The following is a 13,341-nucleotide window of genomic DNA, read 5'->3' on the forward strand; positions in this document are numbered from 1 at the left end:
TGCAAAAGCAAGACTATCGATTTGAGGTGCGCAAATAACGAAATAATCCGAGTTGAGTCTGCGGACTTAAGGGGGTTGCCAGCTGTAATATCAGCAATGTTGGCCCAGAAATATGTAAGGAAAGGGTGCGAAGCATACCTCGCGTATGTACTTGATGACAAGGAGTTAGAAAAGAAACCCGAATCGGTGCCGGTGGTCTGTGAATACCCGGATGTTTTTCCTAAAGAGTTACCGGGTTTGCCACCTGTTCGGGAGGTAGAGTTTGGTATTGAGCTTGTACCTGGAACTACGCCTATTTCGATCGCTCCGTATCGTATGGCACTAACCGAGTTAAAAGAGTTGAAAGCTCAGTTGCAAGAATTGACGGATAGAGGTTTCGCTCGACCGAGTTTCTCACCTTGGGGTGCACCAGTATTGTTCGTGAAAAAGAAGGACGGAACCATGAGGTTGTGCATTGATTATCGTCAACTGAATAAAGTGACGATAAAGAATAAATATCCGTTGCCGCGTATTGATGATCTGTTCGATCAATTAAAGGGGGAATCGGTGTTTTCAAAGATAGATTTGAGATCGGGTTATTATCAGTTGCGGATTCGAGATTCGAACGTACCCAAAACTGCTTTCAGAACGAGGTACGGTCACTATGAGTTCTTAGTGATGCCGTTTGGGCTCACTAATGCCCCTGCGGTGTTTATGGATTTGATGAATCGGATCTTTAGGCCGTATTTGGATCGGTTCGTAGTTGTGTTTATTGATGACATCTTGGTCTATTCAAGAGATGAGGCCGAACATGCTGAGCATCTGAGGCTAGTGCTGCAAATTTTGCGAGATAAGCAGTTATATGCTAAGTTCAGTAAGTGTGAGTTCTGGCTAAGAGAGGTTAGCTTCTTGGGTCATGTGGTATCCGCATCGGGTATTCGGGTTGACCCGAGCAAAATTTCAGCCATACTTAACTGGAAGCCTCCGAGAAATGTTACCGAAGTCCGGAGCTTTCTAGGGCTCGCCGGTTATTACCGACGATTTGTCAAAGGTTTCTCGATGATAGCCACACCAATGACGAAGCTACTTCAGAAGGATGTTAAGTTCGAATGGACGGAGAACTGTCAGAAAAGCTTCGATCAACTGAAAACTCATCTGACTGAAGCTCCAATTTTGGTACAACCCGAATCGGGTAAAGAGTTTGTCGTTTATAGTGACGCATCCCTACTCGGGTTGGGTTGCGTATTGATGCAAGAAGGTCGAGTTGTGGCCTATGCGTCGAGACAATTGAAGCCACACGAGAGAAATTATCCGACCCATGATCTCGAACTAGCCGCCATTGTGTTTGCATTGAAAATATGGCGACATTATTTGTTTGGTGAGAAGTGCCATGTGTTTTCGGATCACAAAAGTCTCAAATACTTGATGACTCAACGGGACTTGAATCTGCGACAAAGACGTTGGCTTGAATTGTTGAAAGATTACGAGCTTGTCATTGATTACCACCCGGGAAAGGCTAATGTGGTTGCGGACGCCTTAAGCCGGAAATCACTGTTTGCTTTGCGAGCGATGAATGCACACTTGTCTGTTCTACCTGACAATGTGTTAGTAGCTGAATTAAAAGCCAAACCATTATTGACTTATCAAATTCATGAAGCTCAGAAAGTCGATGATGAATTGGTTGCAAAACGAGCTGAGTGTGTTCCGAACAAGGAATCGGAGTTTCAGATTGATGATGATGGTTGTTTGAGGTTTTGAAGTCGTTTGTGCGTTCCAAGGAATTCGGAACTCATTCCGATGATCCTGAACGAAGCCCATTATAGCCGAATGTCAATTCACCCGGGGAGCACGAAAATGTACAACGACTTGAAACGTCGGTTTTGGTGGCATGGTATGAAGCGAGACATCTCCGACTTTGTTTCGAGATGTTTAATATGTCAACAAGTGAAAGCGGAACATCAAGTGCCTTCAGGGTTACTTCAGCCGATCATGATACCCGAGTGGAAATGGGACCGAGTCACAATGGACTTTGTGTCCGGACTGCCATTGTCCGCAAGTAAGAAGGATGCGATTTGGGTTGTTGTTGATAGGCTGACTAAGTCGGCTCACTTTATCCCCGTGCGTACGGATTTTTCATTGGATAAACTAGCCGAATTGTATGTTACTCAGATTGTGAGATTACATGGAGTACCTATTTCTATCGTGTCGGATAGAGATCCGAGATTCACCTCGCGATTTTGGAAGAAATTGCAAGAAGCTCTGGGTACCAAGCTGCATTTTAGCACCGCTTTTCATCCCCAAACCGATGGTCAATCCGAGCGGATAATTCAGATACTCGAGGATATGCTGAGATGCTGCATCCTTGAGTTTAGTGGTTCATGGGAACGGTATGTACCTTTGATTGAATTCGCTTACAACAATAGTTTTCAATCAAGTATTAAGATGGCACCTTACGAGGCTTTGTACGGTCGTAAATGCCGTACACCATTGTTTTGGACCGAGCTCGGTGAAAGTAAAATTTTTGGAGTTGATTTGATTAAAGATGCCGAACAGAAAGTAAAGGTAATCCGTGAAAGTCTGAAGGTAGCCACAGACCGTCAAAAATCGTATGCGGATCTGAAACGGAAGGACATTGAATATCAGGTGGGAGATAAAGTGTTCCTCAAAGTTTCGCCTTGGAAAAAGGTACTCAGGTTTGGCCGTAAAGGCAAGTTGAGCCCGAGATTCATTGGGCCGTACGAAATTTCCGAACGAGTGGGGTCGGTTGCATATAGATTGATTTTGCCTCCTGAACTTGAAAAGATTCACGACGTCTTTCATGTTTCGATGCTTCGGCGCTATAGATCTGATCCTTCGCACATAATTAGTCCGTCGGAGGTTGAAATTCAGGCTGATGTGAGCTATGAAGAAGAACCGATTCGTATCCTAACTCGTGAAGTGAAAGAGTTGCGAAATAAAAGGGTTCCGTTGGTTAAGGTGTTGTGGCTTAAGCACGGGATCGAGGAAGCAACCTGGGAACCCGAGAGCTCGATGAAAGAACAATACCCAAACCTATTTACCGGTAAGATTTTCGGGGACGAAAATTTCTTATGTGGGGGAGAGTTGTGACAACCCAAATTAGACCCTGGTCGGAATGTGGTTTCGAGACCACATTACCGAGCCAAAAATTTATTTTCGTGTTTTAATTGCATAAATTGTTGTGTGACAGTGAATGCATGAGAAATTAAATGCTTAATATTAGCATTAGGACTGTGAATTCATTGAAAAAGGACCTAGTTGACGAAGTTAGGAAAGATGATAGATGAATTATAAGGATCAATTAATAATAGGTTGAGGAAGCATGGTTTTGCATGTCAATTTGCCCATAAAATTTATGGTGGCCGGCCAAGGAGTGATAATGCTCCACTCATTCTAATTTAAAATGTTTCTTTGGTGAACAAATGATGGGATTAATAATAGAAAAGGGAACGAAAAAAAATGGGTGTCATACTTGCCATCACCTAGCCGAAAAACCAAGAAAAAGAAGGGGAGAAAGGAACTTGGGAGGGATTCGGCCATTGCTTGCCTAGGGAGAGTGTTTGATGTTGTGGCATGAAAAATGAGGGAGTTTGAATGCTTAATAAGGAGGGAAGAAGGAGTGTTCATATTTTCTTTCTTTTGCAATTGTTCCAACTAGAGGAAGAAGGGGAAACAAGATTCGGCCAAGGTGGTCCTTTAGACCAAGGTATGTTTAATGTTGTCTTAGAGATGCATGCATGTTTTAAATAGCCCATGTTCAAACCTTGAATCTTGTTGATAACATGAGCAATCGGTCATGAGAAAGTGTTCAAGGAATGGTTGTTGTTCATGTTATTTGGATGAGAAATGGTGAGTTTTGTTGTTTCATGTTAAAGTTAGGTGAATGATGATAGAGGAGTGTTTGAACTATAAAAAAAAAAGAGAAGAAGAATCGGCTACCTTGTTATGAGCTAGGGCCGAATGTGAGTTTGGTTGTGTTTGAATATTACATGCTTGGTAGAATGGTGGATGAAGGTGCCGAATGTATGTTGGATTGATAGAGTCTTCAAATTGATTTTATGTGTGTATGCATGACCGAATATACGTGGTCACATGAGTAAGGAAGTGAGTTATTTGATATGTGGTAAAAGTTAAGTACTAAATCGAAGGTTGCTAAAAATTGCCATTTCTTAGCCGAATATGTGCTTGATCAATGAAGGAATTGTTGAAGAATATAGGTGAACTTGGTGAGAGCAATCGGCCTAGTGTATAAATGATATGAAGATTTTAGGAAATTGTTTTGGTTAGGTGCATGTATGATTAAGTATATTCGGCAATATACTTAAAGTGGGTACATGATATTACATTATAATTATTGAGCTTAAGTATATGGATATGTGTATATGTGGTCATATAATGACGTTTTGGTTTGAAAATTTAATGATGTGTGATTGCCGAATGTGATAAATAAATTCATGTTATTGGGTTAAATATTGAATACTCTTATTTGTATTATTTAAGCTCAAGAACCTAAAGGAGAGGCGTCCAACAAGGGGAAATCGAAGGTCATCGAGTAGCCGACTCGGAATTATTTTACCCAACATAAAGTAAGTCATTAATCATGTAGTGGGTAGTATTTCAAATGGTCATAATGTGTATGTATTGATGCTGATTGGAATGAATAAATATACATATATATATGCATGTACGTATGTGATGATGAAATTGTTGAATGAATGAAAAGAGGTAAGATGTACTGAGTTGTTGATCTCGGCACTAAACGTGCGGGATAACCATTTATGACCATGAGATGGGCGCTAAGTGCGCGGGATTAAATTGTACAGCACTAAGGGTGCGATTTGACTATGTTGGACTCAGTGTGCGAAATGAATATGATGCACTAAGTGTGCGAATTGACCATGCGGCACTAAGTGTGCGAGTCTGACTATGTAGCACTAAGTGTGCGATTTGATTACGTGGCACTAAGTGTGCGAGTTGATTATATAGCACTGAGTGTGCGGGCTCAATATACATTCGTGAATTATTATGGACACTATGTGTGCGACACTATTGAGTCGATCGCGGACAGCGGGTCGGGTAAGTGTCTTGAGTACGTGGCTAATAGGTGCTATGCTTATACTTGGTGTTGAGCTCGGTAAGTTCGAACCTATGTGACTAATATTCTTGAAGTCACATACATAAGTTTTATCGTAGGATGGGTGAAAGGCCGTATAGTCGTTTGATTGTAACGAAAACAAATCGATTTATGAAATTGCTTCAATGTCCTATTGATGAGTATATAGAATGTGAATGCATGAATTGATATGAAATTGAATTGATAAGTTGGAGGAACTATGGTATGGTTCGGTATGGATGGAGTAAATTGTCTCGTTCCATTTTGTTTCCTCTTGTGATAATGTTGTTGATAGATGGTAGTGCATTGCTTATGACTTACTGAGTTATAAACTCACTCGATGTTTCCTTGTCACCCACTATAGGTTGCTTGGATTCATCTATTTTTGCGGGGTCGGGCCGTCATTGAAGTCATCACACCGGATAGCAAGTTTTGGTACTTTCTTCTTAGTGTGTTTAGAAGATCATTTTGGCATGTATAAGCTAGTACGTTGTGTTTGAATTATGGCATGTAAACTTTAAGCCATGCGAAAATGGCACGAATGTTCGATTGAATTGGATCAAGGGTAGGCATGAAATGGACCTAGTTACTTTCGTAACAGATGCTGGCAGCAGCAGTGTCATGAGATTGAAAAATCACTAAAATAGTGGGAGTGGAATTAATTGATGAATAAATTATGTAATCGAATCTCGATGAGTCTGCTTTCATGAGGAAGTAACGAAAAGATCATATGGGCAGTATATTAAGAGATAATCAGATTTTAGTGGGACAGGGCCAGAACGGTTTCTGGATTCCCTGCTCCGACTTTGGAAATTCATTATAAATTAACCAGAGATAATTAGGGGTCGTACCATATATGTGCAGATTCCTCTCTGAGTCTAGATTTCATAGAAACAAATGGAAACAGTATTGAAGCCCCGTGCAGGGAGATATCCCAGTCGTAATGGGCAAAGGTCAGTGTAGTCGACCCCTGCAACTTGGGGGACTTTGACTAATAAACTGTACTAATTGGCCCAACCAAAAATTCTAGAAAAAAATACATAGATGGGCACATGAGTCTAGTTTCTGGGAAAAATTACGAAACTGATTTTCGAGTTACGAAACTCAAGATATGATTTTTAAAGCGGCTAGTACACAGATTGGGCAGTGTCTGGAAAATAAATTTTGTAAAGGGGTTAAAGCCAGTTAACACCTCGTGTTCGACTCCGGTGTCGGTTTCGGGTTCGGGGTGTTACAGGATTTGGATGGGATGGGATGCATAATTGCATTACATCGTACTATATTGTTACTGCATTGGGCTTAGGCCCATACTGCTACTGTATAGGGCTTAGGCCCAGACTGTACTGATACTGTATAGGGCTTAGGCCCAAACCGTACAGATACTGAATAGGGCTTTGGCCTAGACTATACTGATACTGTAAAAATGTAGTTGTGAAGGCTGAAAACTTAAACCCCTCACAAGTAAGTGATTCCCACACTCTTTGTTGATGATTTTTTCATTTTTTAGACCCTTGAAGTATAAGTTTTCAAATGAGAGTGATATCTTGCAAAATGGTCAAAAGTTTAGGATTTTATCATGGATGTATTTGTGATGTTTATTGAGTTTTTATGGAAGAATATGAGTCCTAGTTGTGTCATGAACAACTTCAGTGAATGAGTTTTCATGGAAAACTCCTCAAAGGACTATTTTGCATAAGTTGTAAAATAGTTAGTAAGCATGTGAAATAGTGAGAATTTGAAGTTTCTATAAGAGAAAAAATAGTTCAATTAGGCCTAAGATACAAAGAAATTCGATAAAAAAATTGATTTTCGAGCATAGGGGCAAAATTGTTAATTTGTCAAAGTCTAGGGGCAAAATGGTCATTTTACCAAAGATGTGAATTTATAATTGCCTAATTGTAACTAGTGACTAAATGAGTGTATATTGCTATTATAGATCAAGAATTACCAAATCCGAACCTAGATCGGGGGAAGGCCAAGCAAACATCTAGACCGAATAGCCAATTAATTTTTGTAAACCGAGGTAAGTTGTATGTAAATGATACAACTACACTGTTAATACTTGTATTCATATTGCCATTGAATTGATATTGTGTGAGTTGTCAAGTTATCAATTGAGAATGTCTAGTAATATTTGAGATAATAGAGATATCCCGTTGAAACATTAGAATACGAACTGGATATTCGTGCCAAGGCATTGGACGATTTGTGCGCCAGTGTAAGACATGTCTAGGACATGCTTCGGCCACATTATGAGAGCCAGTGTAAGACCATGTCTGGGACATGGCATCGGTATCCAGACAAGGGCTAGTGTAAGACATGTCTGGGACATGCGTCAGCCATACTATGATAGCCAGTGTAAGACCATGTCTGGGACATGGCATTGGCACAGAGATGAGTGCCAGTGTAAGACACGTCTGGGACATGCATCGGCCTTGACAAAGATAGCCAGTGTAAGACGTGTCTAGGACATGCTTCGGCTAAGAGTTGTGCTAGTATAAGACATGTCTGGGACATGCATCAGCACGCGTATATGAGAGCCAGTGTAAGACCATGTCTGGGACATGGCATCGGCAATATATCCCATGTTGAAGGTTCATAGAATAACCAGTAGTATTCCAAGCATTTCAATGATGAGAGTTATAGATCAATTTTGATAAAGAAAGAATAATCATGTTGTGAGTGGTACAGGTACCTATGTGGTAAGCATGAGTAACGAGCTTAAATTAGAGAATGTGACTCGAGTAGATGATAATGAGTAAGATAAATTATGTTTACCTTTGAGCTATAAGTATGATGACTAATGGTGAGATTGTTGTTGTATATTTATTTATATGCAACTTACTAAGATTTATGCTTACCCTCTTCTTTCAGTGTTATCAAGCTAACTTAAGGATTCCTTAAAGTCAGAGATATCGATCACACTATTAGCCACAATACTTGGTATAGTTTGATTTATATTTTTGAAAAGTGGCATGTATAGGTCTAGACTAGGATGTTATTTTAAGAGAATGATTCATTTATTTTGGCTCATGTATAGGGCTAGACTAGGATGTTATTTTAAGAGAATGATTCATTTATTTTGGCTTAAGTCATAGACCCTGCATTTTGTAATCAAGCCTGGAATAATGGCTATTCTTCATTTTGATGAAAGTGTATAATGTTCTTCTATGGATGAATTAGTGCCCATTGTGATGGGATTTATATATTGAAATGATCGTGTGTAGGTTGTGCATAATGGGTAACAAAAAGGCTTGGTAAATAGCCTAGATTTTCCACAAGGGTAAGACACGCGGGCGTGTGTCTATGCTGTGTGTGACACATGGTTCACATCGATGGGCATGTGTTATGGCTGTGCATCCCCTGTACTTAAAATTTTAAAGTCATTTTAGCACACGGGTAAGCCACGCGGGCGTGTGTCTATGCAGTGTCACAAAGTCAGTATGCATGCTAGTAGTACACGGGCAAGAGACACGGCCATATGTCTCAGCCGTGTGAATGACACGGTTGTAGGGCACGGGTGTGTTCGTGGTCCGTGTGGCTTTTGGCAGAATGCCCAAGTTTTTGACACGGGTTTGGGACACTGGTGTGTCCCTAGTACATAGTCGTGTACCCTATACCCACACGGGCATGTGGAGCTTTGTTGCATGAAATTTTTCTGAGTTTTTCATGAGTTCTCGATTAGGTTCTGAGCCATTTCAGAGAACGTTTTGGGCTTGTAAACCCATGTTAGGGGTAGATTGTCTGTGAAAAGAAAAGTTTTAAATTATTTGAGATTTCACGGCCCAGATTCGTTTAGTTAGTCGAGTTTATGTTAGGTAGCACCACGAACCCCATCCTAACGTCAGATACGGGCGAGGGGTGTTACATAATCACACTGTATAGTTCGGAAAAAGCCGGAAAGCATGTTTGTAGACGCTACACGAGTGTGCGTTCGCTCATGTAGTGAGTCAAACGCATAAACATGTGGGTTTGACAGTAGAGGTCACCATGAGCGATCCCATGGGTTTAGGCCGTTTTGGGCCACGTTAGGCCGAAATGGGATGCTCGTGGGCCCCGAACAGGCAAGCCACACTATTGTGTGGAAATAATTGGGTCGGCTATATAGTTTATACGGCCAAGGCCATTATTTGGGCTTATTAGGCCTCACAAGTTGTGGGCCTACATGGGCCGTATTATGGGCTTGGGCCCATTTCCACTATTTGACTGTTAAGGTCACATGGGTCACCGAGGATGACTTGGGCCTACTGATGAAATGACTGTTATACCCCTAGAGCTAAAATGACTGATATACCCCTATGTTATATTTAACTGTATTCGAGCATGACATTTTGCATGCACGTATATATTATGACATGACATGTTGCATGGAGGTGGGTTTGATATATTTGGAGGAAGTGCACTGTAGTAGCAGCTCTACTGCATATACTACTTTGTGCCGCAACCGGTGCTATATTCTAGTGTGTAGGGATGGGTGGGTCGATTTTATGCCCATATGGAATGTAGGGTTGGACGGAGTGGAGTGTAGAGGATGGATGGGTAGGATCTCTATTTGCATATATGATATTGTACTAAATTGGGCTAAGTCCCACACTGATACTGTTACCGTAATGGGCTAAGCTCACACTGATAATGCTACTGTTAAAGGCTTATGCCCAGACTATTTACACTGCATGATTTACAGCTTGATAAATAGGAATTACACTGAGTTTCCACAAACTCACTCTTCTGCTTATCTGTGTAGGTAATCCTTGGGCGGTCGATGCTGCAAGGGACTCAGAGATGACCATACCACTGTTTATTTTTTTAGTTTTTTATTTCTTGTAAAGTTAGTTTTATTTGGGTAAATTTTATGTAATACGGTCATTTTAAGTTTTTATTTTTATTTAGGGATTTATTTAAATTGACTTAAGCCTGTTAGCAGTAGGACTTGGGATTTCAAAAAGCAAATGATTTTCAACTACCATTCTACATAACTTGTTTTAAAAGCTTCCACAATGAATAAAGTTTTAAAGTGTATTTACGGTTTAGTATAAGTCATGTTTTGCTAGACAAACCTGTAACCTAACAAGTGAATAAAATAAGTTAGCTTCTCATAAAGACCACAAATGAGGTTTAGCTCAAATGAATTTTTCTAATAGAACTACGTTTTTCAAACTCACTCTAATGTGACGTCATAGATTCGGCCATAACGTCTAGGTCGAGTTTGGGGTGCTACATTTAGTGGTATCAGAGCTAGGTTGCAAAACTCAGCTGTGGATTTGGGTTTCTCTTAAAAATGTAAATATCAAAAGAATTGTTTCAAATGACAGAAAAACATTTTGAGGTGTTGTTTTTAAATGTGTGGTCAACCGAGTCTCTGGCACTGGAACGATGGAAAAAATGTGCAAGTGTACACAATCGCACCAAGTAATAAAGTGACAACGAAATGTCGAGTTATTGTACCCAAAGGGACGGTAAAAAAATTATTTATGAAATTAATTGTAAAACACTTTAGTGGGGTAAAAATAATTTGGCTTTAAAAGGTGGTCGAAAACTATTTAAAAACTAAGTAAATGATTAAAAATAAAAAAAAAAGAGTTCTAATGCATGATTTCAAATAAGATTTAATCAAGGTAACATACTTGTGTTGGATTAATCATATTCCTTTAACTTAGAATTATTAAACTCATGTTTACGCTGTTACGAATGAAATTCACAGCAACCCGGTAATTTGCTAACTTATTAACAAATTTATATACAAAAATCCATTCATCTCTTGACATATCCCAATGTCAATTCAACCGACTAAACAGATTCTAGCAAGCAAACATGTTATTGCACATACATACTCATTAAATTGAACCAACTCATTAAATTGAACCAATCTCTTGCATATCCCTATGTCAAATCAAACGATTAATTTAATCTAATAAGCATATAAAACACTTTGTGAAGTAACAAGGCATCCCTACCTTGAAACAATTTAATCACAATAATCTTGCAAGTTATGCAAGGCAATAATATCGCTAGAGACATTACTAATTTACCCTTCAGCTACCTTAGAAGAACAAACATGCACTGATTAAGTACTGTGTCAATTAATTACAATTTCAATCTGTTTAAATAATTAATTCATTAGTTACCTCACAGTCATAACGCAAGAATAACTTAGGCATGATTTTACTTAACCAAGCAATTCACCGAGGCCTATAACAACATAAACATCATTTTAACAATTCAAGTAGGCAGAATATAATCAATCCAAAACATACATAATTTAACCCGAATTGATTACAATAACCATTTCAATAGCATAAATATTCATAAACATGTTCGTCAAAACAACAACAAAAATTAAAGAGTTAGGGAACAAGAGGCAAATCCGGTGTTTCTCTGTGGTTTGACTAATTCCTCCGTTCTTAATTCTTTGTTGGCCTTGGCTATCAAGGTGGCTTATGAACACCTAATTGCTGCTTCAAAATGGCTGATAGAAGCCTCTTTCCCAAGAGAAGAAATTGGCACTTGAACAAGAGGGAATGGAATGGAAAAAAATGAGAGGAAAGTGAGAGAGGGAATGAGAGAATGATGTGAAGTGAGTGATGCCTTGAATGATCAGCAAGGGGTGACTTTTATAGCTGATTTTGGCTGCTAAAAAAATAAAATTCCACCAGCCAAAGAGACCTCCCTTGGCCGGCCACACACATGGCAAAGTTGAGAGTTTCAACTTTGCTATTTTAAGCTTAGGGCAAATCTACAAAGCCATAATTTAAGCTGGGGTTTGAATGCAATTTCAAAGTCTTTTGAGGGCCTTTTCGCAATCATATTTAATCAGATAAAATGCTGATTTGGGTTAGCATATGGATGGTTCTGGGCTTCCCATTTAGTGGCTGGCTTGGTTCACTCAATTTGGCTCGACCAGTGCGGTTCAACTGGACCCTTTCTCCATAATTAATTAAAAATAATTTATTTAACCCACATTAAATAGGGAATCAATTAAAAATAATTAAATTATGAATGAATACACATTTCTGGACTGTCTTAGGCTAGAAATTAAAGTGCCTCGATACTTCAAATTGCTTCTCGGTTTTATGCTTTCAGCTGTGTCAGCTGAGCCAATTTTCAACCTTTGCGCGAGTATGTCGAAAGTAGTCAAAATTAATCAAAATTAAGTATAAAATTAAATAAATTCACCATGTTTATATTTTTAACATGATTTAATTATTTGTCACAAGAATTTAATCGGATTTGCATGAATTTAAGTAAAATTGGGTATGAAAAAGTAAATAAATTTTTGTGCTTCTAGGCGCCGATTCAGTAAGTTCTCTAAAACTACTGTTTGATTTAATTGAAACATTGAGATTACCGTAGATAATAGACTGTATTGAAACCTTTATTAGGGTAACTTAAAACTGTAGTAAGACTACGATCTGCGAAAACAAAATAACTCTGAATTATTGATGCTATTTTTCATAAAACATCTATTAATAAACACTAGAACTGTGAAACTGTTAATACAGATAATACGCAAATCGATAATGATCACCAGAGGTACTCGTGGAAGGGGTACTAGAGGCCACGGCGGAGGTCGTACAGGTGCTTGGGCTGGATCTTCGGCATCAGACCATAAGCCTAATATTGAAGCAAGAGAGGCACCAGCTTCACCTGTGACTGAGACTTGGTCACACGATCGTGCAGCTAGGGACGACGCACTTTCCCAAGCTATGCTGCAAATTCTGGAAAGGGTCCCTGGGCCCAATACTGGTACTGTGGGCCGTGGGTCGATAACGGAACGACTCAAGTCTAATGGGGCTGAGACCTTTAGAGGAATCACTGAAGTTGCCCCTAATGTGGTTGAATATTGGATAGAGGCCGTAGAGAGGATCATGGATGACCTTCACTGCACCCCAGAGAAGAAAATAAAAGGTGTAGTATTGTTGTTGTAAGATGAAGCCTATCAGTGGTGGCTTACTATGAAAGAGGGTACGCAGTCCGATCGATTGACTTGGGAGTTTTTCAAGAATGCATTCCAAAGGAAATATGTGGGAACTAGCTATGTGGATGCCCACAGGAGGGAGTTTTTGAATCTGACCTAGAGGGGTAAGTCCGTGGTTGAATATGAGGCAGAATTTTTGCGATTGAGCCGCTATGCTCGAGGCATGGTGGCAACTGAGTATGTGATGAGTGATATTCATAACAAGTTTTAAAGATTTATAAATTAGTCATTCTTGAGAGTAACTTATTATCATGAT

Source organism: Gossypium hirsutum, chromosome A11, assembly GCF_007990345.1.
Source record: "Gossypium hirsutum isolate 1008001.06 chromosome A11, Gossypium_hirsutum_v2.1, whole genome shotgun sequence".
Lineage (NCBI taxonomy): Eukaryota > Viridiplantae > Streptophyta > Magnoliopsida > Malvales > Malvaceae > Gossypium > Gossypium hirsutum.